General features: G+C 37.2%; 1 long non-coding RNA gene across 2 annotated transcripts in view; it reads left to right on the top strand.

The window, feature by feature from the left end:
* LOC122452263 overlaps positions 1–25,410 on the top strand; it is a 62,674-nt gene that overhangs the window by 16,384 nt on the left and 20,880 nt on the right. For both annotated transcript variants that reach the window (XR_006272641.1, XR_006272642.1), the window contains one exon: positions 13,839–13,874. This is a non-coding gene — a long non-coding RNA (uncharacterized LOC122452263). The remainder of the gene's footprint in view (positions 1–13,838; positions 13,875–25,410) is intronic.

Here is a 25,410-nt window from a genome sequence, read left to right as displayed (position 1 = left end):
TAACAACAACAAAATTTCGAATTCACTCATAATTTGAATTGTTGTTGTTTAGCCTCTCAGTTATGGCCGACTCTTTTATGACCCTGTGGATGGTAGCCTGCCAGGTTCATCTGTCCATGGAGTTTCCCAGGCAAGAGTCCTGGAGTTGGTTGCCATTTCTTTCTCCAGGGGATCTTCCCGACCCAGGAATCAAACCCGTGTCTCCTGTATTGGGAGGTGATTCTTTACTGCTGAGCCACCAGGGAAGCCCCATAATTTGAATACATAACATTCAAAACTGCAGTGGTATTTATTTGGGCATTCATATTCTTAGTGGCTGAACTTTCCCTTGCATATATGAAAGTCTCTGGATCCAAACTCAGGAGACCTGTTATCAAGTCCAGACTCTAATAATTATTGGCTACATGATTTCAGATGATTTGCTCAATATTTCTTGCCTATTTTTTTCATCAGTAAAAGGAGAATGAGATCTGTGACCATCAGACAGGGTCATTTTGAATGTCAAATAAGACCATTTAATAAGTTCTCTTAACTCTAAAATCATATGCTAAATTTAGTAATCATTATTTTTGCTCTTCAATCCTATGTATCTTAGCTCATAATTGAATCTATAAACATAATCCATCTTTCATTCTGTCCTGACTTTATATTCTTCTAATGATCTAGCTACTTTCAGTGGAAAACTATAATAAAAATACCAAAATAAAAATCGGTTTTTGAATGACTTCTAAATATATGAAACACTAAACTTGTGTAACTTTTTAGTTCTTTTAAACAATTATTTTTCTTTCTTTCTTATAGTGACCTCATAGCATTTTGTTTCTGCCAGGTTAGTATTTCTTTTTTTACACAATATCTAAGGTAGAATGTAGCCTGCCCTGTGACATGTTTGCTTGTCCGATTTTTTAAAAAAATAACTGAAAAATGTTTGAAGCAAAGTAAATACTTAAGATTGCCCATCAAAATGATTTTTGTTGTTTTACTTTAAATACTGTTTTGTACAACCGGGAAATAACACTTCCTAGTAGCATTGGTCCTGTATCTTAGAAATTACTTAAATACAGTAAATCACATGTAAAGTATTCTTAGAAGTGGAAAAAATCAAAATTTACCTTTTTCGACCTCATTCCCCTGAATCTAAAGAAATTTATTTCATTTACACTTAATAAACAGCAATCAGCAACATGTAGTTTCACATTAAGACCCTCATTAAATTAAAGGACTACTTTAATGTATTTTCCGGAGTTATACTACCATGCAAGAAAAACTGAATTTTTGGCTCATTTTGGGTTAAGCTCAACAGGTAACAATATTAGACCTGCTCTCTAAATTGACTTGTTTAAACATTACCAATCATGATACAAGTGAAAAGGAGAATAAGAAGACAGGCATTGTATTGAAAACTGAGTTGATAAAATACTTGGTTTATTGATGGCAGTGGCTTATTTTTGTAATCAAGTTTTTCTCAGACTAAAAAAAATTATTTCATAACTTGTCAGCAATTCTTTGATAAAGAACAGTTAAAGGAATGTCAGCAGAAGTTCAAAATGATGCTAAATTGGAGAGGAAAGTTTGCCTGGAATTAAAATGTTGCCGAAATGATCCTTGAAGTAGACCATCTGCCACTATTAGATCATCATATTTCCAATCCGGTGGAGGCCTCTAAATACAGGTATTGTTGCCCTAGTAACAGAAAGGAAAATTACAAAGAAGGGAAAAAAGAAAAAACAAAAAACCCTCAATGCTTGTAATTTAAGAATCAATTTTAAACCTGATGTCTGATGATGGAATTTACTATATTGTTTGAGTAATTTCTGTAACTCACAGATTAGTATTTTTCTTTGAATTTGTACTAAGATGATAATAGATATACAACTAGGGTGAAAGACAAGGAGAAGCAAGTCATGCACAGAGACTGGGGAATAACATTCCAGGTTCAGAAGCCCTAAGGAGGGAACTGTGTTATCATGTTAGCATTCACTCAGTAGTGTAACATTTACAGAATAAGGTAAATATTCACCCTTTGTCTACATAATGTACAGTGTTGCTAATTATGTACAAAAGTTAACACATGTATTTCTCTGCATGCATCTTGGATTAGTTACTGGTGGAAGTTTCAAACATTAGGAATCAAATCATTGGAATGAATTTTACACATTTTTTCATGTGCTGTCTGTAGTGCTCATTTTCATTTCTCTAGTTCAACTAATTTTAGTTTCATTTGCATTTATGCTCTAGATACTTAATGACTAAAATATATAGTCATTTAGAAAATATTACTACGTAGGAATACTTGATCTTTACCTTTATCAATAAAATTGTCAACTTGGATTAGTGGGATTAAAATGTGATGTCTTCTCTTGCTCTTTATTTATTATCTTACAGCACAGCAGTGAACCATAAATCAGTTCTTTTGAGCACAGTAGTAGATATTATTGCTTCTGGCTAACCACACTTTGATTGATACAGATATTAAGTCTAATTAAATTCTGTGTGGATATTAGCAGTTAACACACTAACTGTTACCTGGAGTTATGTTAACTTTTTATGTTGGAAAATTATTTTTTTCATAAGAATGGAATTAAAATTTTGTTTTCCTCAAAATAATAAGAGACATAATCTGAGAGTAAATTTCAGGTATATAGTTTCTAAGGGAATACAATTTAAAGCCAAGGAACTCAACTAGACTCTTCAACTATCTTAATATACAAGACTTTCTATAAAAATGCATTAAAAAATTCAGTGATTCCACAGTACCAGCTGCACCTCCCTGCTCATATTCTTGTGACTTTTCTGTGCACCTCACTGATTTTAAATTCCTGGTATCTGTATCTCAGTGCTTTGCTCCCCAGTGTTGCTTCTGGAACCTCCTTATTCTAGTCTCCCTTAAAGCATTCAGGTTTGTATTTTCTGTCATTAGTGTAAACCACACTGTATCTCTTCATATTGAAAGCATTTTTCAAATACCCAAGTTGGCCTCTCACTCTATGATTGTAATTCTTGGTTAGATATCTAATCTTCATAATTTCTACTTTGATAACTCAGTGGTTTCAGTATCCATGAAGATAAAAATTCCCAAACTCACAGCTTCTTGGTTATCTCATCAACATTCAGTATGTCAAATGCCAGTTAAATGGAGGATAACCACCAATTTTTTGTCTAAATTCTTCCCTTTTATATCTGTGAAAGTACTGGCACAATCAAGATTCTGAGCCTCTCACCTCCAAGAGTTTCCTCATGCCCTTTGAAATTTATTTCTCCCCATCCTATGCTCCTTCTCTCCCCAGACAAGGATCTATTTGCTTTCAAGCACTATCAGCTAATTAAATCTGTTCTCTGCTCATATAGGCTGGAAGTGAAAGCTAATTTATGTGGTTTTATAATTTAGCATAACTGTTACTTATTCCTGGCATCTTCCACATTTTTTTAATTTTTATTTTTGCCAGATTGGTTTTGGAAAGAGTAGAAACCATGAAAGAGATATACAAATATCAGTATATGTAATGTCAAGATTAAAATAAGGCAATGACTTGATTTTACTGATCCATTTTTAAACTCTTATTGGATCTCCATTCTACACTCCCAGACTTTGTCCTAGTATTAAAAAGAGTCTCTAGGGACTTCTCTGACAGTCCAGTGGTTAAGACTTCCAATGTGGGGGCGAGGGGGGGGGGCATTGATTCAATCCCAGGTCAGGGAACTAAGACCCCACATGCTGTGTTGCATGACTGAAAATAAAGGCTTAAAAAAGTGTCTCTAGCTTATTAAAATCTGCTCCATACTTCTAAGTTTGATTTTTATTTTTTTGAGATGAGCAAGTATATCTACTCTTTAGTATTTATGAACATGACCTTTAGAATTTTAATTCTGGTTGAGGTATTAGGCAAGGTATTTAATCTTCCCATGCTCTTTTCCCTCCACAGCAATACAGTGATATGCAATGTGCTTACTTTCTGGGGTTGTGTGAAGTTCAGTTTAGTAAATCACAATAAAGAAAACAGAAAAAAATCAGCATTACTCATAAAACCATTTCAAAATAATTTCGGTAACATTTAGAGACAAGTGTATTCAATTTTACAATGTTTCAAATGTTTATTTTCTAAAACTGTGTAAGAGTAGGTGCACTAAACATATTATCTGGTTAGTCTAAAGTTCCATCTATTCTAGTGGCATCAGAGCTTATTTTTGCAAGAGCCATCATAATAATTACCCTGTATGAGGCAATGTCCTTCATGGTGACCAGCCTCACTTCATCACCTTCAAAAGGTCATTTTTGGCCAATTTTCCTTGGTTCCTGTGACTTCAGGGAGCTGATCACAGCAAGCTTGCAAATCAGAAACAAGATTTCTCCCTTCTTGGTCCATTATGTATAAAATTGTGATGTTAAAGTGCTTTCTGGAATCACTTAGATTAGCCCAAATGATGACGGCTTGATGTTTTCCTGGAATTTTTTCATACATCGTCTGCTCCAAAATGAAATAATGATTCATAACGTAGTCCTCACTCAAGGCACAAACACGTTACTAATGAACATTTGCCTTAATGGAGTGGGTTCTATTATAGCGAAAGAAGACTTATTCTTCCTTGGCAAATCTATCTTACTATGTCTGTGGATTTATAAAGAATAATAATGATTTAAGCAATTCATAAACATATGCAGTTAGATTTCTCTACAGAGAGAGCAATGCAACAAAAACTCAGCAGTGGATCTTTTACTGTGGGTAGATGTTCAGTCTATGTGTATAATTGATGAAGTCAAATCATTTTTAATAGAGATACTGACAAGTGGGCCTCTCTCATAGTTCAGTCAGTAAAGAATCTGCCTGCAGTGCAGGAGACCTGAGTTCAATCCCTGGGCCTGGAAGATCCCCTGGAGAAGGAAATGACAACCCACTCCAGTACTCTTACCTGGAAAATCCCATGGACAGAGGAGCCTGGTGGACTGCAGTCCATGGGGTCGCAAAGAGTCGAGCACAACTGAGTGACTAACACTCCATTCATTGAGAAGCACCACTTGAGGTTGATAATGGTAACTAATTAATTTTATTTTTTATTTGTATTGGAGTGTAATTGCTTTATAACGTTGTGTTAATTTCTCGTGTACAGTGAAGTGAATCAGTTGTCAAGTATACATATATTCTCTCCCTCGTGAGCCTCTGCCCGCCCCCATCCCACCCTCCAGGCCATCACAGAGCGCTGAGCTGCGCTCTCTGTGCTCTATGGCAGCGTCCCGCTAGCTCTCTGTTTACACATGGGAGTGTAAATGTGCCAGTGCTACACTCTCAGTTCATCCCACTCAAGTTTTATAACTGTGTTCCTAGTGCAGGTCAGCTGGAAATCTTGTGATTAAATTAAAATAGTAAGAAATAAATGCTATCATCGGGAGGTAGAAATCTAATAATCTGTCACAAATAGATTATCAACAGTTTTTATTTCTGAAATAGAAATGTTACTAAAGATACCTAAAACATGCAGAAAGACAGAGAGAGACGGGGGACAGATTCTATCAAATGTTTATAATTTATGTATGTATGTGGGTAGATGATAGATGATAGAAAAACAGCTGCGTATGCATGTATACTTGTCTTACACTCCCTGTTTGCAACAACACAGGCCTATAAAACAGCAAGCTGGGTAGGACCTAGGGTCTGCCAGAAAGGCAGGCAAAATAAGTAATGTATATGAGCGTTCAGCAAGTGTCAATCAAATGTTTTAAATCCCCACATTTAACCTTCACAACAACCCCACACAGAATGCTCATGTCAAGATTCTGCGTCCAACCATTCCTAAAAACAACCAAAAAAAAAAAAGGTAAAAACTGAGTTTGTTTTTATTATAAGCATTTATAAATGTATTTGGTAGCAAATCATGCTTTAAATTGTCATGCTGTTAATGTTATTCATAGTCATTTTTTCATCTGACCAAGTGAGAATATGCAGTTGCTTCCCTCCAAATTATTAATAGGTTTGTTTATGAGGTGTAACGTAGCTTGCAATCTGTGTAATGTAATACTTATCAAAATGTTTTAAAAATAGATTCAAACATATATCTGGCCCCAAGGATTTGGAATCACAGAATTGTGGGGCCGTGTCCCTCCCACATCAGGGAGAGAATATGATTATAGGCCAGCATATCAGTGGCTTATTCTTTCTGCTTAAACAATAGTGTAGACACAATAATTAATCACCATCATTAACAGCAACAGCAGGGGGAATTTTCACTTAATTGCAAATAAATGAGTTGGGATCTTTGGGATTGTCTCTCGATGAGCCAGAGAATAATTCAACTCTTTTTATTTGTCCATTTATAACAGTGGTGTTTTTAAGAAAACTGGTTGAATGTTTCTCTTCTGTTTCATCTCCCTTCCTGCTGAAGAGAACTAAATTTGCTCATAAAGTGCTGAGGAGTCTGAGACAGCATAGAAAATTCTAGTAGGTGATATGTCAAGTTTAGCTGGCTCTTCCTAGAACAGCCGGTTTGCCTTTTCTTGCAGATACTCTAAATCATATAACTGAACTTGGTTTTTATTATTAGGAAAAGCTGGTTTTGAGGATGCTTACAGTAAATTTTGTGTCCAAATACAGTAAGTGTGTAAAACATCCTTTGGCAGATTTTCAGAAGTAACGTTGAATAATGTTTCACTTTATTTTCCCTAATAATTTTTCCTTTTCAGTCATTTACCCAGTATAACATATTTTTGTCATGTTGAATAGTATAGGATTTTGTAAGCTAGCTTAAAATTTTTGCAACAAAGTAGATAATATGAAAAGTAATTCAGTGTAATTCATGTTTTTTCATTTAACATTGTAACACAAATCTTTTTATTAGAACTTTTCATAAATATCATATTTCAGTGACTACATGAGATTGCATTCCTTCATGATTTACTTTATCACTTCCTTCTAGTTGATTGAATGCATTTCCACACAGTTATTAAAATAATTATGTGATTAACATCATTATGTATAAAGTTTATAACTTAGTTTAGGTAGACTGATATTAGAAAAAGAGAGTAGAGGATATTGAAAAGCAAGAAAGAGGTCAGTTTAGTATTAGACCAGTGTATATATTTTCAAAATTAATGTATACTTGAAAGGCAAAATATTAGACTAAACTATATGAAATCTCTGGGAGCCTATGCCTGCCTAGAGGTGAGGGCAGAGGCAGTCAAGCTCTGACCCAACATGAATCCAGTCCAGGAAGATACAAAATCACATTGTTCCTTTCATGGGAGAAAATTGCTGAATTAAAACCTGTCTGTACTTAATTTTAAAGAAATTTTAAACATCTCACTTTAAATATAGCTGGGGTTAGGCAAACTCAACCTAAGTCTTTATATTATATTCAAAAAGAAGTAAACTCACTTCAAAATCTTAGGTTAATAATAATTTTCTGTGGTGAAATATGCATTAGATTTCTCAGAATTCCAGAAATCATGAATATTTATAGTTAAATCCTTTAAATATGGTTGGAGTATAAAATAATCAAATAAATAAAACATGTCACTTTAAGTCTTTCTTCATTTTTAAGAAAATTTATGTTGTTAGCTAACGAGAATAGTTCAGACCCTCTTTCCTTTTTATACACTTTGAATAATTGAATCTTCTTCTTCCCCAAGATTTGCCTCATAGTTCATTTAAAAAATGAACATAAGCAAGACTCCTAAAATGCTTCATATTTGCAATCCTACACTACCTTCTTCTCCACTCGTAATTCCTGCCTTTGAGCTTCTTAAAAGGAAAAAAAGATAATTCCTGTTCCTATCAAAGTCTTGTCCAGATCCTCCATTTTTTCTCAAATTCTCATAACCTCTAGGCCTCTTAAGGAATTCATTCCTGAAATAACCTTCATACAGGATCCTAAATTTCTCCTGTGGTACTAAATCATCTTCATTAACATAAAAGTAAAAGAAATATAGCCCTAAAAAATCAAGCAAAAAAGGCATTTATAAAATCTTAAATCTGTCTTTGCTCATGTTTATCACCCTACTTTTTCCTCTCTTTCACAGTGAGCATTTTTGAAAGTGTATTCTATGATATTGACTCCGGTCCTTACCACCTATTCTCTAGCCAATTCACTCCAATTGCATTTCAGTTGTAACTTGTAGAAATGTGCTTTCTTTCATGCAAAGCTAGTAACACCCCATATTAAATAAATGAACATTAAAAAAAAAACCTCATTGCATCACAATAAATTAAAATGCCACAAAGCAATTCCAAGTTCATGACTTTGTCAAAAACAAATTGAAAGAACATTATGCACAGATAAGGCAAAGATGCTAACTACTTATAGATAGCACCTTACAGGTTTTTTCAAATACATACTGAGTGAGAATAAGCAGAGAATAATAGTTCCCTGGAACTGTTCTCTTTAAGTCATAGTGAATTCACATTAAATGTTGTTGTCTGATCTCAGTATTTAGCAGTCTCCCTGAAACACAAACTTGCCTTGCTCGCAGATATGAAATAATTTTCTCACTTGCTGTCAGCATCCCTTTAGTGGTGCTTTCTCCTCACGTGTATTTTTAATGCAGGAATCCAGAGAGCTTGATTTAAGTCTCTCTCTGCTATATTTATATTTGTATTTATTTATTTTGAAAAATTAATCATTTATTTCACCACTCCTACAAACTTTTTCAAGTTTTCCATTTTCACTTTTAATAGAAATGAGTTTCAGGCTTAAATTTACACACTGGCAAACATACTTGCAAATCATATAGTTAAGCTTCACATTAATAAAACCAAATACATATATTTTTCTTTTTTAAAAAATTTATTTATTTAATCGGAGGATAATTACTTTACAGTGTGTGTGATGGTTTTTGCCATATATTGATTTGAAACAGCCACGGGTGCATGTGTCACCCCTCATCCTGAACCCTCCCCCCACTTCCCCCTTTACCTCATCCCTCTGCGTTGTCCCAGAGCACTGGCTTTGAGTGCCCTGCTTCATGCATCAAACTTGCTCTGGTCATCTATTTTACATATGGTAATATATGTGTTTCAATGCTATTCTCTCAGTAGCCTTCACCACATATTCCAAAGGTCTGTTCTTTACATATGTGTCTCTTTTGCTGCCTTGCATATAGGATTATCATTACTGTCTTTCTGAATTCTACATATATGCATTAATATACTGCATTGGTGTTTCTTTTTCTGACTTATTTCATCTACCTCACTAGAACTAACTCTGATGTATTCCTTTTTATAGCTGAGTAATATTCCATTGTGTGTATGTACCAAAAATTCCTTATCCATTCATCTGCTGATGGACATCTAGGTTGCTTCCATGTCCTAGCTATTGTAAACAGTGCTGTGATGAACATTGGGGTACACATGTATCTTTCAATTCTGGTTTCCTTAGTGTATATGGCCAGCAGTGGGATTACTGGGTCGTATGGCAGTTTATTTCCAGTTTTTTTAAGGAATCACCACACTGTTCTCCATAGTGGCTGTTCTAGTTTGCATTCCCACCAGCAGTGTAAGAGGGTTCCCTTTTCTCCACACCCTCTCCAGCATTTATTGTTTGTAGACTTTTTGATGGCAGCCATTCTGAAGGCATGACATGATATTTCATTGTGGTTTTGAGGTCCCATCACCTCTTGGGAAATAGATGGGGAGACAGTGGAAGCAGTGTCAGACTTTATTATTTTGGGCTCCAAAATCACTGCAGATGGTGACTGCAGCCATGAAATTAAAAGACCCTTACTGCTTGGAAGGAAAGTTATGACCAACCTAGATAGCATGTTAAAAAGCAGAGATATTACTTTGCCAACAAAGGTCCCTCTGGTCAAGGCTAAGGTTTATCCAGTGGTCATGTATGGATGTGAGAGTTGGACTGTGAAGAAAGCTGAGTGCCGGAAACTTTATGCTTTTGAACTATGGTGTTGGAGAAGACTCTTGAGAGTCCCTTGTACTGCAAGGAGATACAACCAGTCCATCCTAAAGCAGATCAGTCCTGAGTGTTCATTGGAAGGACTGATGCTGAAGCTGAAACTCCAGTACTTTCGCCACCTTATGCGAAGAGTTGACTCATTGGAAAAGACCCTGATGCTGGGAAGGATTGGGGGCAGGAGGAGAAGGGGATGACAGAGGATGAGATGGCTGGATGGCATCACTGACTCGATGGACATGAGTTTGAGTGAACTCCGGGTGTTGGTGATGGACAGGGAGGCCTGGTGTGCTGTGATTCATGGGGTTGCAAAGAGTCAGACACAACTGAGAGACTGAACTGAACTGAATAATGAGTGATACTGAACATATTTTCATGTGTTTATTAGCCATCCATATGTCTTCTTTGGAGAAATGTCTGTTTAGTTCTTTTGCCCACTATATTTTTAATATGCCATATTTTGGTGATCTCTAGCCTCATGAATATTAAATATCATTTTTGTGATGAAAATTCCTAAATTTCAGGCACATGAATAGAATACAGGTATCTCAAATTGGATATGTTCTCCAGGCATCTAAGCTTAATAAGGTAGCTTTGCATTCTCCATGTAACCTGCTCTATATCTGTGTACCCCAAGTTACCCACATTTTAGTAAATGGCACCATCTTCTACTTTGATACTAAATCACTTAATATTAGGAGCATCGTTAATTATTCCCATGTCCTTCATCTGCATATCTATTCCATTGGTAATAGAATATCACCTTTCTTTCCAAAATGAAACTTGGCTTTACCACATTCTCTCCGTATTCTCTCCATTTCCAGTGGGAGGGACCATTCTGTCATTTCTAGAGAAGGATTATCTCATCTTTCCCGGCTGGACTCAGTGCTTCCCGATGTGACCTGATAGTGCATCTCCTTTTTAATGCCAATGTGATAATTCAAATATGGAAATTGAATAATTAGCAGACATAAAGAACAGACTACTAATATCAATTACCTCAGATATGCAGATGATACCACCCTTATGGCAGAAAGTGAAGAAGAACTAAAGAGCCTCTGGATGAAAGTGAAAGAGGAGAGTGAATAAGTTGGCTTAAAGCTCAACATTCAGAAAACTAAGATCATGGCATCTGGTCCCATCACTTCATGGCAAATAGATGGGGAAACAATGGAAACAGTGGCTGACTTTATTTTTCTGGGCTCCAAAATCACTGCAAATGGTGATTGTAACCATGAAATTAAAAGACGCTTACTCCTTGGAAGGAAAGTTATGACCAACCTAGACAGCATAGTAAAAAGCAGAGACATTACTTTGCCAACAAAGGTCCATCTAATAAAGGCTGTGGTTTTTCCAGTGGTCATGTAAGAATGTGAGAGTTGGACTATAAAGAAAGCTGAGCACCAAAGAATTGATGCTTTTGAACTGTGGTGTTGGAGAAGACTCTTGAGAGTCCCTTGGACTGCAAGGAGATCCAACCAGGCCCTCCTAAAGGAGATCAGTCCTGGGTGTTCATTGGAATGTCTGATGCTGAAGCTGAAATTCCCATTCTTTGGCCACTTGATGCGAAGAGCTGACTAATTGGAAAAGGCCCTGATGCTGGGAGGGATTGGGGGCAGGAGGAGAAGGGGGCAACAGAGGATGAGATTGCTGGATGGCATCACCGACTCGATGGACATAGGTCTGAGTAAACTCCGGGAGTTGGTGGTGGACAGGGAGGCCTGGTGTGCTGTGACTCATGGGGTCTCAAAGAGTCGGACACGACTGAGCAACTGAACTGAACTGGACTGAATAGTAAAACTAAGTTAAGACCAATACAACTGATTTCATGTCATGCTTTTCTCTAATTCTCAAATCTACATCAATCTTTTAGGTCTGGCATAGCTCAACCAAGATATGCCTAGGATATCTTACCTAGGATAAGCGACCTAGGTAAGCGACCACTCTAGTTTATTTCTCTGCTTACCATTGAACTGGAAGTTCAGCCTCTGTACCGCAGCATCTAATTCAATCTCAGAGACAGATTGTCGATTGAAGTAGAAAAGAATAGTTTTATTGCTTTGCCAAGCAAAGGGGGCCACGCTGGATTAACGCCCTCAAAACTGTGTGTCCCGACTTGGAAGGGATAGTGAGAAGTCTTATAATCATGGTTCAAACAGGCCATGATCAACTTGTGGACATTCTTCTGATTAATTGGTGGTGAGGTAAGTGGGAGTCAACATCATCAATCTACTTGTTCTAACCAATCTGGGGTCTATGTGCTTGTGGGCAGCATACAGTTAACTTCTCCCACCTGGTAGGGGTCTTGATGTCTGTAAAACAGCTCAGGTATTGTTGTATGTATCCCTTGGTAGGGAGCCAGGATGCTGCCCCAAGGCTGCACTGTTATTTCTCTTGACTGTCACTTTCTCCTTTGTCTCTATCGCCTCCTTACCTAATGAACAACTGCTTGGATCTCCCCTTTGGAACTGAGGAAGGTTATGGAGGCTAAATGAAGCCTATTTCCTGAAATCAAGAAATGGGAACACAGAAAGGTTTTGTGCTGAAGAGCCCCCCAGGGTCCTGCTGGATATCACCATCTTCGGTCATTCAGTTTCATTTTCTTGATGACATTTATCACTGTCTGAATATAGGTCATCTGTTCATTTGCTTACAATTTGCCCTTTCTCTCCTTCCCACAAATTTAAGTTTTGTTAAAACAGATTCTTATCTCTAGTTCCTTTTATATTCCTACTTTATAGGTTGCAGTTACTATCACGAAGTAGGTGGTCAGTAAATGTTTTACTGAAGGAATGTTGTTCAGTCACTAAGTCCTGTTTGACTCTTTGTGACCCCATGAAGTGCAGCATGCCAGGCTTCCCTGTCCTTCACTATTTCCCAGAGTTTGCTCAAACTCATGTCCATTGAGTCGGTGATGCTATCTAACCACCTCATCCTCTGTCATCCCTTTCTGCTCCCGCCCTCATTCTTTCCCAGCATCAGGGTCTTTTCTAATGAGTCAACTCTTCGCATCAGGTGGCCAAAATACTGGAGTTTCAGCTTCAGCATCAGTCCTTCCTATGAATATTTAGGGTTGATTTCCTTTAGGATTGAGTGGTTTGATCTCCTTACTGTCCACAAGGGACTCTCAAAAGGGTCTTCTCCAGCATCAGAATTCAAAAGTGTCAGTTCATTGGTACCCAGCCTTCTTTATGATCCAGTTCTCACATCCATGCATGAGTACTGAAAACACCATAGCTTCGAATATAGGGAAATTTGTTGGTAAACTGATGTCTCTGCTTTTTAGTACACCGTGTAAGTTTGTCATAGCCTTTTCTTCCAAGGAGCAAGCATCTGTAGCTTGCTACAGAAAATCATATTTTCTCCCAGAAGGTTTTCCATTAATTGTTATTCTTGGTTAATATAAAAAAGTATGAAATAGTTAATACTGTATAATATAATTACTCAAGCATCTTCCTCTCATTTTTCTCTTGCATATTTACAGTTTTGCATTTATTATACTGATTAATGTACTTGTAGCAAAAGAAGTCTATGGATGAATAAATTTAATACCACTTATAATTGGAGCTACAATTTGATAATAAAATTATCATTTATGCAGGGGGATATATTCAGACAAGATATGCTTAAATCAAAGTAATAATAAGAAACTGGGGAAGTAAATAAATGTGTCATTTGCATGGAACATGTATTATTTGCACAGAATAATACTTATAATTAGGGTAGCCAGAAACAAAAATAGAGCATTTCAAGAATCAGACACATAACTATATTTTAATCTATCAGTTAATAAAATGTAAAGACATTTCAAAAATCATTAGAGATCTTTAATCAAGTCACATAGTTTTCTGTCTGCTTCTGGAAGTGCCTTAGAGAAAGAAAGCAACAATTTTAAAGCATGCTTATCAAACACCTTGGAGTTCAAAATTATTCTTTCTTTTTTTTAGATTGAGAAGCTAAATGGTCTCACGGCAACACATCTGGTGAGTGACAGACTGTGACCTCAGGCTCATCCTCTTGCTTTCCTGCTGCTTCTCATACAAGGCCTATGGCATTACTCAGTGACCAGGAATATTTTAGCCTGCATTTCCATATTGCATCCAGAGTTATATGATAATGACTGCTGTGAGTTGCCATTTAGCTAGAACTTTTATTTTTCTAACGTGAAACCTGACGTTTCTTTTTTAAAGGAAACTTACTGGCTCTGTTCCTATTTTGCTGCTTTATTTCCAATGATATTTAGAATTTATTTCAGAACCTTAGAAGATGTTTTACAAGACAGTTTGCTAAGATTGAATGTGCTGTATCAGCAGGCATGAAAGCACAGAAAATATTCTTAAGTTTGTAAATAAATTATTGTATCCTGATCAGTTATTCACCAGTAGTTTTGGTGTTGTAGCAGCTTACAGTTTTATAGGAATAATAACTTACAACTTAATATGACATTCGAAACTACACTGTGGAATAGATTAACGGCTACAGTCAGTCAGGTATTCACTGTGAAAGCATTTTTGTTGTCTGTTTGAGCTCTTCTATATCCATCCCAAAATATAAAATATGATTATGTGATATAAGATGCATATAGGGCTAGTCACCCAATGGTGTTTCACATATAAAATGATGTTTTGCACTTCTTCTTCACTTACATTGAATGTAGTAATTTTGAATGAATTATACATAAAATGAAAAATTGTGATCATTCTCATATTCCAGGACACAAAACAGTTTAAGAAGCTAGAAAAAATTGTTCTTAAAAAGTTGGACTTTTGTAAGATTACTCTTCAAAAACCTAAGACATATTCTTAAAACCATCTACATAAACAGCATTCATAATTTTAAAATATATAATTGCTGTGATTTATGTCAGAGAGTGTTTTGCCTATGTTCTCCTCTAGGAGTTTTATAGTTTCTGGTCTTACATTTAGATCTTTAATCCATTTTGAGTTTATTTTTGTGTATGGTGTTAGAAAGTGTTCTAGTTTCATTCTTTTACAAGTGGTTGACCAGTTTTCCCAGCACCACTTGTTAAAGAGGTTGTCTTTTTTCAATTGTATATTCTTGCTTCCTTTGTTGAAGATAAGGTGTCCATAGGTACATGGATTTATCTCTGGGCTTTCTATTTTGTTCCATTGATCTATATTTCTGTCTTTGTGCCAGTACCATACTGTCTTGATGACTGTGACTTGGTAGTAGAGCCTGAAGTCAGGCAGATTGATTCCTCCAGTTCCATTCTTCTTTCTCAAGATTGCTTTGGCTATTCGAGCTTTTTGGATTTCCATACAAATTGTGAAATTCTTTGTTCTAGTTCTGTGAAGAATACCGTTGGTAGCTTGATAGGGATTGCATTGAATCTATAGATTGGGTAGTATACTCATTTTCACAATATTGATTCTTCCAATCCATGAACACAATATATTTCTCCATCTGTTTGTGTCCCCTTTGATTTCTTTCATCAGTGTTTTATAGTTTTCTATGTATAGGTCTTTTGTTTCTTTAGGTGGATATACTCCTAAGTATTTCATTCTTTTTGTTGCAGTGGTGAGTGGTATTGTTTCCTTAATTTCTCTTTCTGTTTTCTCATTGTTAGTGTATAGGAATGCAAGGGATTTCTGTGTGTTAATTTTATAATCCTGCAACTTTACTATATTCATTGATTAGCTCTAGTAATTTTCTGGTAGAGTCTTTAGGGTTTTCTATGTAGAGGATCATGTCATCTGCAAACAGTGAGAGTTTCACTTCTTCTATTCCTGTCTGGATCCCTTTTATTTCTTTTTCTGCTCTGATTGCTGTGGCCAAAACTACCGAAACTATGGACCTACCTCCCAGAATATTGGAAATAAAAGCAAAAATAAACAAATGGGACCTAATTAAACTTAAAAGCTTTTGCACAACAAAGGAAACTATAAGCAAGGTGAAAAGATAGCCTTCAGAATGGGAGAAAATGATAGCAAATGAAGAAACAGACAAAGGATTAATCTCAAAAATATATAAGCAACTCCTACAGCTCAATTCCACAAAAATAAATGACCCAGTAAAAAAATGGGCCAAAGATCTAAACATACATTTCTCCAAAGAAGACATACAGATGGCTAACAAACACATGAAAATATGCTCAATATCACTCATTATCAGAGAAATGCAAATCAAAACCACAGTGAGGTACCATTACATGCCAGTTAGAATGGCTGCTATCCAAAAGTCTACAGGCAATAAATGCTGGAGAGGTTGTGGAGAAAAGGGAACCCTCTTACCCTGTCGATGGCAATGCACACTAGTACAGCCACTATGGAGAACACTGTGGAGATTCCTTAAAAACCTGGAAATAGAACTGCCATATGACCCAGAAATCCCACTCCTCGGCATATACACCGAGGAAACCAGATGTGATAGAGACACATGTACCCCAATGTTTATCGCAGCACTGTTTATAATAGCCAGGACATGGAAGCAACCTAGATGCCCAAAAGCAGATAATGGATAAGAAAGCTGTGGTACATATACACAATGGAATATTACTCAGCCATTAAAAAGAATTCATATGAATCAGTTCTAATGAGATGGATAAAACTGGAGCCCATTATACAGAGTGAAGTAAGCCAGAAAGATAAACACCAATCTAGCACACTAACACATATATATGGAATTTAGAAAGATGTTAATGATAACCCTATATGCAAGACAGAAAAAGAGACACGGATGTATAGAACAGACTTTGGACTCTATGGGAGAAGGCGAGGGTGGGATGATCTGAGAGAACAGCATCGAAACATGTATATTATCAAGTGTGAAACAGATCGCCAGTCCAGGTTGGATGCATGAGACATGTGCTCAGGGCTGGTGTACTGGGATGATCCAGAGGGATGGGATAGGGAGGGAGGTGGGAGGGGGGATCAGGATAAGGAACACATGTAAATCCATGATTGATTCATGTCAGTGTATGGCAAAAACCACTACAATATTGTAAAGTAATTAGCCTCCAACTAATAAAAATAAATGGAAAAAAACCATATATATATAATTGAAATTTAATTTACCTACAGGAGTACATGAATCATGAGCGTACAGTTAAGTAAACTTTCAGTACACACCCATGAACACAACCATGTAAGTACCACCAGTTCAACAAAGTATTTCCAGAAAGTTAGAAGAAATTCTCATGCCCCCTTCAATTTATGAGCTTTTCATTTATTTTATAAAAGTAAAGGCTGCTCTGACCTTTAGCCCACTATATTATATGTTCCTGAAATTTGTATAAATCAAATAATAAAAAATCATTCTATTATGCTGGTTTTTGTTCAAATTTACATTTTTGAAGTCTTGTTTTTGTTCTTTTGAATGTAGTTATTTATTAGTAATCCCATTCATTTATTCATATTAGTGTTGATGGCCATTAGAGTTGTTTGCTACTTCAGGATATTACACATCAGTTCCATTCAGTCACTCAGTCGTGTGCAACTCTTTGCGACCCCATGCACGTCAGGCCTCCCTGTACATCACTGACTCCTGGAGCTTACTCAGACTCATGTCCATTGAGTCTGTGATGCCACGCAACCATCGCATCCTCTGTCATTCCCTTCTCCTCCTGACTTCAGTCTTTCCCAGCATCGGGGTCTTTTCAAATGAATCAACTCTTCACATCAGGTGGCCGAAGTATTGGCGTTTCAGTTTCATCATCGGTTCTTCCAATGAATATTCAGGACTGATTCCCTTTACAATTGAATGGTTGGATCTCCTTGCAGTCCAAGGGACTCTCAAGAGTCTTCTCCAACACCGCAGTTCAAAAGCATCAATTCTTTGGCGCTCAGCTTTCTTTATAGTCCACCTCTCACATCCATACATGACAACTGGAAAAACCATAGCCTTGACTAGATGGAACTTTGTTAGCAAAGTAATGTCTTTGCTTTTTAATATGCTGTCTATGTTGGTCATAACTTTACTTCCAAGGAGTCTGCTAAGTCGCTTCAGTCGTGTCCGACTGTGTGACCCCACAGACGGCAGCCCACCAGGCTCCTCCATCCACAGGATTCTCTAGGCAAGACTACTGGAGTGGGTTGCCATTCCAAGGAGTAAGCATCTTTTAATTTCATGGCTGCAATCACCATCTGCAGTGATTTTAGAGCCCAGAAAAATAAAATCTGCCATTGTTTCCACTGTTTCCCCATCTATTTGCCTTGAAATGATGGGACCAGATGCCATGATACTAGTTTTCTGAATGTTGAGCTTTAAGCCAACTTTTTCGCTCCTCTTCCACTTTCATCAAGTGACTCTTTAGTTTTTCTTTACTTTCTGCCATAAGGGTGCTGTCATCTGCATATCTGAGGTTATTGATATTTCTCCTGATAGTCTTGATTCCAGCTTGTGCTTCTTCCAGCCCAGCGTTTCTCATGATATACTCTGCATATGAGTTAAATAAGCAGACCACATACAGCCTTGACGTACTCCTTTTCCTATTTGGAACCAGTCTGTTGTTCCATGTCCAGTTCTAACTGTTGCTTCATGACCTGCATACAGATTTCTCAAGAGGCAGGTCAGGTGGTCTGGTATTCCCATCTCTTCAGAATTTTCCACAGTTTATTGTGATCCACACAGTCAAAGGCTTTGGGTAGTCAATAAAGCAGAAATAGATGTTTTTCTGGAACTCTCTTGCTTTTTGATGATCCAGCGGATATTGGCAATTTGATCTCTGGTTCCTCTGCCTTTTCTAAAACCAGCTTGAACATCTGGAAGTTCTCGGTTCATGTATTGCTGAAGCCTGGCTTGGAGAATTTTGAGCATTACTTTACTAGCGTGAGAGATGAGTGCAATTGTGCGGTAGTTTGAGCATTCTTTGGGATTGCCATTCTTAGAGATTGGAATGAAAACTGACCTTTTCCAGTCCTGTGGCCACTGCTGAGTTCTCCAAATTTGCTGGCATATTGAGTGCAGCACTTTCACAGCATCATCTTTCAGGATTTGAAATAGCTCAACTGGAATTCCATCACATCCACTAGCTTTGTTGTAGTGATGCTTTCTAAGGCCCACTTGACTTCACATTCCAGGATGTCTGGCTCTAGTCAAGTGATCACACCATTGTGATTAATCTGGGTCAGAAGATCTTTTTGTATAGTTCTTCTGTGTATTCTTGCCACCTCTTAATATCTTCTGGCTTCTGTTAGTCCATCACCATTTCTGTCCTTTATCGAGCCCATCTTTACTGAAATGTTCCTTGATACTCTAATTTTCCTTGAAGAAGTTCTCTAATCTTCCCATTCTGTTGTTTTCCTCTATTTCTTGGCATTGATCCGAGGAAGGCTTTCTTATCTCTCCTGGCTATTCTTTGGAATTCTGCATTCAAATGGGAATATCTTTCCTTTTCTCCCTTGCTTTTCACTTCTCTTCTTCTCAAAGCTATTTGTAAGCCTGCCTCAGACAACCATTTTGCCTTTTTGCATTTCTTTTCCATGGGGATGGTCTTGATCCCTGTCTCCTGTACAATGTCACGAACCTCCGTCCATAGTTCATCAGGCTCTCTGTCTATCAGATATAGTCCCTTAAATCTATTTCTCACTTCCACTGTATATTCATAAGGGATTTGATTTAGGTCATACCTGAATGGTCTAGTGGTTTTCCCTACTTTCTTCAGTTTAAGTCTGAATTTGCCAATAAGGAGTTCATGATCTGAGCCACAGTCAGCTCCTGGTCTTGTTTTTGCTGACTGAATAAAACTTCTCCATCTTTGGCTGCAAAGAATATAATCAGTCTGATTTAGTGTTGACCATCTGTGATGTCCATGTGTAGAGTCTTCTCTTGTGTTGTTGGAAGAGGGTGTTTGCTATGACCAGTGCGTTCTCTTGGCAAAACTCTGTTAGCCTTTGCCCTGTTTCATTCTGTACTCCAAGGCCAAATTTGCCTGTTACTCCAGGTGTTTCTTGACTTCCCTACTTTTTCATTCCAGTCCCCTATAATGAAAAGGACATCTTTTTTGGGTGTTAGTTCTAAAGGTCTTGTAGGTCTTCATAAACTGTCAACTTCAGCTTCTTCAGCGTTACTGGTTGGGGCATAGACTTGGATTACCATGATATTGAATGGTTTGCCTTGGAAACGAACAGAGATCATTCTGTCGTTTTTGAGATTGCATCCAAATACTGCATTTCAGACTCTTTTGTTGACCATGATGGCTACTCCATTTCTTCTAAGGGATTCCTGCCCACAGTAGCTGATGTAATGGTCATCTGAGTTAAATTCACCCATTCCAGTCCATTTTAGTTTGCTGATTCCTAGAATGTCGACATTCAATCTTGCCATCTCCTGTTTGACCACTTTCAATTTGCCTTGATTCATGGACCTAACATTCCAGGTTTCTATGCAATATTGCTCTTTACAGCATTGGACCTTGCTTCTATCACCAGTCACATCCATAACTGGGTATTGTTTTTGCCTTGACTCCATCCCTTCATTCTTTCTGGAGTTATTTCTCCATTGATCTCCATTAGCATATTGGGCACCTATCGACCTGGGGAGTTCTTCTTTCAGTATCCTATCATTTTGCCTTCTCATACTGTTCATGGGGTTCTCAAGGCAAGAATACTGAAATGGTTTGCCTTCTCCAGTGGACCACATTCTTTCAGACCTCTCCACCCTGACCCGACTGTCTTGGGTGGCCCCACACGGCATGGTTTAGTTTCATTGAGTTAGACAGAACTGTGGTCCTGTGATCAGATTGGCTAGTTTTCTGTGATTATGGTTTTAGTGTGTCTGCCATCTAAAAATACCAATACCATTTCAAAAATGCTAACTTAATCAAATGATCCGTGCTCATAGCTAACCCAGAAAATTATATTAGCCATATAATAACATTAATGTTGACAGAGGATGAGATGGTTGGATGGCATCACTGATTCAGTGGGCATGAGTTTGAGCAAACTCTGAGAGATAGTGAAGGACAGGGAAGCCTGGCATGCCGCAGCTCATGGGGTCACAAAGAGTCAGACATGACTGAGCAGCTAACACCACCACAATATAATATGCAGGGTAGAAACCAATGGTAGTTATTATACAGAAAAAACTTTGCTTAAGGGGGGGATATAGGAGTCCAAAATACTTCTTAGAAAAAATAAATATCATATGCTTTAGTCTTATATAATAATACTCATTGGTATTTCAGCAGTCAGTTCACGAGTGTTAGCAATAACATGGTTGCATGACATGGTCATAAGATGTAATAACACATTCATAAATATCCAAAAGACAAATAGTATAAAATAAGATGAGAAAGATAGGTGATCTCTACAAAATGCCAGTGAAATACAGGCTATGAAATGTGTGTCTTAAATAGAGTCCTTAAGCCCAAATCTTATTTTGTGCTACTTCATGAAGTTAAAACTTGTTTTACCTTTTTATTATGCTTACAGTACCTACATTTTATAATAGTGTATGAATGTGTTCTAAGCAATGATTTGACAAACATAATGTCTCTTTTCTATAATTACATCATTCCTAAACTGACAATGTTCTTTTTATCTTTAGAATCTTGTAACTCACTCACTCCTGGGGAATAATTTTTACCGAGGAAAAATGAATAAAATATGGTAGAAATAGCAGGTGAAACATAGAAATAGGAAGTGGTATTTGTTATGGCTTACCTAATCATCAAGCAGAGATATTCAACTTGAATCGAGGTGAGGTGCTTGGTGTTATATTGAGGCTTTTTCTGAAACAAAGCAAAAACATTAAATCTCTTTTGAAGAACCTTTCAGTAGTTCAGAAACCTGGATCCCCTGAATTGGCTCACTATGAAAGAATAATGTTATAACATTGTTTTCACAGTTAGATGCATTCAAATTAGCCCCAGTGAGAGCTTTAAAATTAAAAACCCTTAAATAGGAAAACTCAAATGCCTATTGAATTTCCATACAGCATTTGCAAATTGACAAACATAATGTCCAAATATTTTGAGATGGAGCCAGATCTATGACCTTGTAAAAAATGAACATATATACTGCAAAAAATCCTTGATATTTGTTTATATCCCCTGAGATGACCAAGTTTTAATGGAACCAATTTAGACAATAAAAGTAGATGATAGTTGGAATTATGAGTGTGGCCATTTTTGCACTTACTGTCTCTCAATTTTAATTAGAAATGCATGGTTTTTGAATGCATTAGTTTTACAACGAAATGAAATGTGACTTGACTTTCTATTGTAAGCCTTTGGAGCCCTTTAAATCATCTTTATCTAAGTAAAGAAAGTCATGAGCTGCAATAATATAAAACAACAAACCCACAGTATTATTAGCAGTGAAGGAGTCACTAAGTTAATCAAAAGGAATTAAGTTTGCTCTCAGAAGAGTGGTGTTAAATACCCTTAAATTGAAGCATTCTGTTCTGGTAATATTTGCTAATGATTTTCTTTTCATAGCAACATAGTTTAGAGTGACCTAATTAGACATAAAATGGGATGTGCTCTTTGAGATAATAAAGGACCCGTTTTGGCTAAATTCTCAAGGACCATTGTTATTCATTTTCCCTCACAATATGTTCTTGATCTTCTCCAAAAGAATTTTTGCTTGTGTGATCAGTGTGTAATGGTTTTTCTTGAGATATTCCTCTACTTCAAGTGACCCATAGGTTTACTGATTCAGAACCCTATATGCAAAACAGAAAAAGAGACACAGATGTACAGAACAGACTTTTGGATTCTGTGGGAGAAGGTGAGGGTGGGATGTTCTGAGAGAATAGCATTGAAACAAGTATACTATCAAGGGTGAAACAGATCACCAGCCCAGGTTGGATGCATGAGACAAGTGCTCAGGGCTGGTGCAATGGGAAGACCCAGAGGGGTGGGGAGGGAGGTGGGAGGGAGGATCAGGATGGGGAACACATGTTCCCCCATGGCTGATTCATGTCAATGTATGGCAAAAACCACTACAATATTGTAAAGTAATTAGCCTCCAACTAATAAAAATAAATGGGAAAAAAAAAAGAGTTGGACACGAATAAAATAAATAAATAAATAAATACAGCAATGTCTGTTGTTGGTCACTTCATTGATGGCTTCCTTGGGCTTACAGACTACAGGAGGTTGAAAATAGGGCAGATATTTTCTAATTTGAAGACTTTTTTGGTATGGACCTTTTTTTTTTTTTTTTTTAAGTCTTTATTGAGTCTGTTACAGTATTGCTTCTGTTTGTTTTCTGGGTTTTCTTTTTTTTTGGCCATGAGGTGTATATGACCTTAGCTCCCCAACCAGTGATTGAAGCTGCACCTCCTGTATTGAAAAGTGAAGTCTCAACTACTGAATTACCAGGGAGATCCCGAGGCTAATTAATTTTCATTTGAACAGGATCTTTGACCACAACTTCCTGTGAATTAAAATGGTAAAACATGCATTGGAGGCTACATTAAAACAGAGGCTTTTCTGGTTGGTCAAGAAAAATATATGAAGTGTGGTGATTAAAAGATAAATATCCCTATATTGATCAAGAATTTTTTGTTGCCAGTGAGTTACCAAATCCAGCTAACTTAAGGATACTGTGCAGCCAGTGTGTCAAGAGACAGGTACTCTGTTGGGCTTGAGACATTCATGACTGGGAGGTAATGGGAATGCCCCCCCGCCCATATCTAAATACTGATAGCAATTATGGAGGAAGTTACAGTGAAACACATTTATCTAACATAAGAGAATTTTCCAGAAAATCAAACTGTGCAGTAATTTAGTGGGAGTTGTATAAAATTGAATGCCCGTGCCATATTTGAAGAGTTAGGTAGAAGTTCATTTGTCAGTGCAGGCGTGCATGCTCAGTCACTTCAGGGATGTCTGACTCATTGCAACCATATGGACTGTAGTCTGCCAGGCTCTTTAATCCATGGGATTCTCCAGACAAGAATACTGGAGTGGGTTGCCATGTCCTCCTCCAGGGGAATCTTCCTGACCTAAAGATCAAACACACATCTCCTATACCTTGGGCATTGCCAGCAGATTCTTTAACCACTGAGCCACTGAAGAAGCCTTTCATTTCTCAGGTGGTGGTGGTTTAGTCACTAAGTTGTGTCCGATCTTGCGACCCCATGGGCTGTAGACCACCAGGCTCCTCTGTCCATGGGATTTTCCAGGCAAGAATACTGGAGCAGGTTGCCATTTCTTCTCCAGGGGATCTTTCAGACCCAGGAATTGAACCTGGGTCTCCTGCATTTCAGGCAGATTCTTTACCGACTGAGTTATGAGGGAAGCCCATTTTATTTTTCAGAGATGTAGTTAAGTAAACTTTGATGTTATACAGATTGGGTGGTTGGTTCTTTCCACTGGTAAATGATTTGTTTTATATATTCAATTAAAAACTATACATATTTATAAAATCACTCTCATTCCAAAGATAGCCCCCTCCCCCCAAAGAAAGACAACAAATACTTCTATAATGTATACTATGTACTGGATATTTTATACATGCTTTGTATACATTAATATATGTATCTGTTAAGAATCCCTAAGGGATAGTTACTATGCAAATCTTGGTTTTTCAGGTGGGAAAGTAGAAACTCATGTAACCTGAATAAGGTTACACCCCCAGTTAAAGGCAGAAGCAGAATTCTGTTACATTCAGGCTTCCCCCATATTCTATTTACTTTCAGAAACACAAAAAATGTATGCATTGCCTTTCAGAATATATTAAAAGCTGATGCTGTTTCCTCAGGAAAAATTAGAATTTGGAGTTAAAAGGAACAGAAATCATATAAATTTTATTTTTCACAGCAGAAATGTAGAATTTCTTATAAAAGTAGTTTATTTGCTAGAAAGACATAACGATGCCCTCTGTATATCACTGTAATCCACAAACATCTAATCATAGACTTAGGTAAACAAAATCTGACTAGAGATGACTAGAACTGTTTGAAACATGTGTGTAAAATACACAAATAAGGATATGAAAGAAATGAAGTGATATGTCAAGTCTAAAGCCCAACAAGGAAAGGATGGCAGTTATTCTAGATGAAATACTGTCTGCCCTGAGCAGGCACCACATGAACTCACATGGGGAAGATTTAGAGGACGTTACTGTTTACTGGGCAGGCAGGGGGAAGATGGAAGTGAGGTCTGGCCTTGGCAGAGCAGTTCAGGTGAGGTCACCTGGTAGATGATGGCAAGCTGGAATCTAGTCTTAAACTGTCTGAAGACAAGAGACAGCATCGTCAGCACAGTTTTCAGAAATAGGCTCAAGGTATATAGGATGATGTGTCAGACCGGACTTGATAAGTAACATTACAGTAAGTCTAGAGAGCACAAGAGAGGCTATATATAATCAGGGTTTCAAATTCTGTGCCCACTCTGCTGAAAGCAATGAGACTTCATGAATCATATAAAGTAGCTATTTTTGGTTTTATTTTTAAAAAAATACGTTTTGTGTTATATGCTTAGTTGCTACTCGTGTCTGACTGTCTGTGACCCCATGGGCCTGCCAAGTTCCTCTGTCCATGGATTCTGCAGGCAAGAATACTGGAGTGGATAGTCATTCCCTTCACCAGGGGATCGTCCAACCCAGGGAA

This window comes from Cervus canadensis, chromosome 13 (assembly GCF_019320065.1).
Source record: "Cervus canadensis isolate Bull #8, Minnesota chromosome 13, ASM1932006v1, whole genome shotgun sequence".
In the NCBI taxonomy this organism is placed as follows: domain Eukaryota; kingdom Metazoa; phylum Chordata; class Mammalia; order Artiodactyla; family Cervidae; genus Cervus; species Cervus canadensis.
The sequence above is the reverse complement of the archived record's forward strand: the minus strand, read 5'-3'. Positions and strand labels throughout refer to the sequence as shown.